Source organism: Aulonocara sp. 'chitande type north' Nkhata Bay, linkage group LG22 (assembly GCF_057382095.1).
Source record: "Aulonocara sp. 'chitande type north' Nkhata Bay isolate Kocher_YH1m ecotype deep benthic linkage group LG22, A_spYH_male_GT1.1, whole genome shotgun sequence".
Lineage (NCBI taxonomy): Eukaryota > Metazoa > Chordata > Actinopteri > Cichliformes > Cichlidae > Aulonocara > Aulonocara sp. 'chitande type north' Nkhata Bay.
Genome location: NC_141364.1, coordinates 28,537,286 through 28,541,140, shown reverse-complemented (window position 1 = coordinate 28,541,140; position 3,855 = coordinate 28,537,286).

The following is a 3,855-nucleotide window of genomic DNA, read 5'->3' as shown; positions in this document are numbered from 1 at the left end:
CTGCAGTGTGTTGAATACTTTTTACTAATTTGCTTATTCTAATATTTGCTAGAATTTTTGATTCAAGACTGGCTATACGAGTCTGACATATGGCCCGTATTGACGTATTTTCAAAATATTTAATCACTAATAGCTGTTAAAGGAGTTGTTTACCTTTCATAGTTAGCATGTAAATACTGTAGCTACTTTCAGCTTCTCTCTTGTCACAAAGTAGCACTACAACAGGTAGCAACACACGCTGTGATGCCCTTCCTGACGCAACCCCAACAGGGATTTGTTTATCCTGCTAGAAGGTGAGCAGTAGCCTTTACTTGCCAGCTGAGCATGTGAACCACTACACTATGGAGCCACCACTAATCGTATACACTAACATGAATAACTGAACCCCTGACTGAAAACCCTAAATGCTGACCATTTTTGTCAAATTAATTATATCTCTATTATAAACTTAATTTGCTGTATTTGTAAAAAGTCTAAACAACAGATGCCTGGCATGAAGGGGAACCACCAGGTTAAATGTGTTTACAGATTTCACAATGCTGCATATGTGAGTAAAGTTGCATAAAGCTTTTTTGCCTCCAGGGTGGGTTGTGACAAGTCTGATAAGTAGCTCTCCAATAGCATGTAAAGTCGAATTGATGGATTTGCAATATTCAGATCATGCTGTTTTAGAACAGAAGAAAAACGGTGTTGTGTTTGACGCCTAAAAGCTCAGTCTGTTTTTTGTAAATTTCCTCCAGAAGTGCTTTTGCCAGTTGTAAGGCAAAAAGGGAAGGTATGGATCTATGGACACAATTCGGTATAGTAATTTGAAAAAGACAGTAAACCCTCTTTCAGCACCAAGGTTTTGAGGACATGATAAAAAAAAATAATCTGGTCCTTATCAGGTTCAGCCGGATTCAAATTATTTAATTATTTAAAATAACTCTGACCTCAGATTAAGAGTAACACATAGCCATTCCCCTTTTTATTTATTTAACACAAACAAGAGCTCTGTGGTGAGAGGAGAACCTTCCTGAAGGACAACCATTTCTGCAGCACTCAGGCCTGTATGGTAGAGTGGCAAGGTGGAAGCCTAAAAGCAAGCCTGCCTGGAATTTGGCAAAAGGCACCTGAAGGACCAGATCATGAGAAACACAATTGTCTGGTCTGATGAAACAAAGATTGAACTCTTCCACCTGAATCATCATGTTTGGAAAAAAAACAGGCACTGCTCGTCACCTGGCGAATACCTTTTCTTACAGTGGGGCATGGTGGTGGAAGTGTCATGCAATAGGGATGGTTTTTGGCAGCAGGAACTGAGAGAGTAGTCAGGGTAGATGGAAAGATAAATGCAGCAGTGCACAAGGACATCCTTGTTGATGACCTGCTTCAGCCTCTTCTCCCTGTGCTGGACCTCTGTAACAGAAACGAAGCATGTGAAATGCTGCATCCATTTCAATCCTACTATTACTTGACAACACCTTCAAAGAAAATGCCAATTTAGCAAGCTCAACTGACAGGCCAAAAGTGTCACCATGTAACCAAGCAGGAAGTTTGATGGCTAAAACCAAAAACACTTACAGTTGCTCAAATAGCCTTGTGAGGTCCAGCTGGTACAAAAATACTTTAGTATCTGTTTTAGTAAGTAATGTCTCAGTGGATAAACAAATAGCAGATTACATTTGAGTTGAAGCTTAATGTTAGGCCAGTTTGAAAGTGTGCTGACACAGGAGCTTTAGCCCATCACCGTGTGCTCGGCCTCACCTCAGTTAAGTTATTGTATTGAATCTCTGAACTGTATTCACAATTTGTTGCATTTTAAAACAGTTTTTAATGAATTTATTTGACACATATATCTGACAGATAATATTCAAGGGTGTGGCTTGCTACCTATTTGCTAATGTTGGCTGACAACTTCAATCTCCAGTCTCTAAATATGCTAACTTATGTCTCCAGAAAGTAACAGTGACATTCAGTTCAATTCAATTCATTTTGATTTAATTCAAGTTTATTCCTTTAGCGCCAAATTACAACAACAGTTGCCTGGAGACACTTTATACTACAAGTTCAAGTGTTAAATTCAATTCTAGCTTTAACAGGGAGCCAGTGAAGAGAATCCAATACAGAGGAAACATGATCTCTCTTTCTCATCCTTGTCATTGCACCCGCTGATAATGTATTACAGTCGTCCAGCTTAGAAGTATTGAATGCATGAACTAGCCTTTACTCATCACTCTGAGACAGCATATTTCTGAGTCAAGTACTATAACCTCAGTTTCTACTTTCTTTTAGTCTGAATGTAGAAAAACAGCAAATTAGTTCATCCATTAGAGTTCATCCAGTCCTTTATCTTTTTAACACATGCCTATGATTTGACTAGTTAATTTGTGCCGTCTGGCTTTATAGATGAATATAGCTGGGTATCATCTGCATAACACTGAAAATATACGCAGTGTAAAAAGTATAATAATAATTATTGCTAACTTGCAGATGTAAACGGGTGGGTTTTAAGTTGGTATTTGAATTGTGTCAAAGAGTCTAGCTGATGATGCTGAAGTGCTAATAGCCCCTGAGATGAGGCGAGTAGAGCTAAAGGCTCTGGCACCCATGGTGTTAAATTTGAATTAAGGAACACTTAGAAGACCAGCTGAAACTGAGCGCAGGGCTGAGGTCTGAAAAATATTGGGGTAACAAGTCACTGTGAGCTTTAAAAGTGAAATTCAAAATCTTATACTGGATCCATTGAGGAATGGGGAAACAATGAAGCTGGATGAGAATAGGGGTAATAGTGTCATTAGACTCGGTGCGAGTGATGACTCTGTAGTATTTGGAGCTGATTAAGGATCAATGGTTCCAGCACAGAAGCCTCTGGAACTGTAACCAACCTTTGAGAAGACATGCACAACCTGAAATCTGCATTCTAGAGTTAAAATATTGTGATCAGCTGTATCGAATGCATGAGTCAAACAAGACAAACACGGAGCTGACTCTTGGGATTCTCACTAGTTCAGTTTCTGTGTTATGATGATCTCTGAATCCTGACTGAAACTCTTCAAACAGGAAATTCCTCTGCAAATCAAAAGAATTAAAAAAGAGAAAGGTTAAAAAAATCAGTCTATAATGACCTAAGACAGCTGGATTAAGTCTGGATTTTTTAAGCAGTGGTTTAATTACAGCCACCTTGAAAGCCTGTGCTAACAGAGATAAAGAGGTCATGTTTAAAATGGAAGCATTAATTACTGGCAGGACGTCTTTGAAATGTGTCTGTTAGGAATGGAGTCTAACAGACACATTTCATCGTTTGGAGTAACTAATTATTGAAGGTAGTTTAGTGAGCCCCACAGCTCCCTTTTTTCACTTGTCACTTGGTTAGTCATTACATGCAACAGTCCCACAGCATGGGATTGAAAGTTCTAATGTAAAAGATGTGGGGTCAACTGCAAACTGATAAAGACAAGTAAACCTCTGATTAGACAGCTAGTTGATGTTCAAAGGCAAAAGAAGACTAGATTAGACAGAATCCTAAATAGCCATAATAACTAAAGACAGCTGAAGTTGTGAAAATCGCTCTCTACATCTGTAAAACAGGATGACCGTGGCTCAGGGGGTTGGGAAGCGCATCTGTAACCAGAAGGTCGCCAGCTTGATCCCTGGGCTCGCTGTTCTGGTCGTTGTGTCCTTGGGCAAGACACTCTGCCCTACTGGTGTTGGCCAGAGGGGCCGATGGCGCGATATGGCAGCCTCACTTCTGTCAGTCTGCCCCAGGGCAGCTGTGGCTACAACGGTAGCTGCCTCCACCAGTGTGTGAATGTGAGAGTGAATGAATAGTGGTATTGTAAAGCGCTTTGGGTGCCTTGAAAAGCGCTATATAAA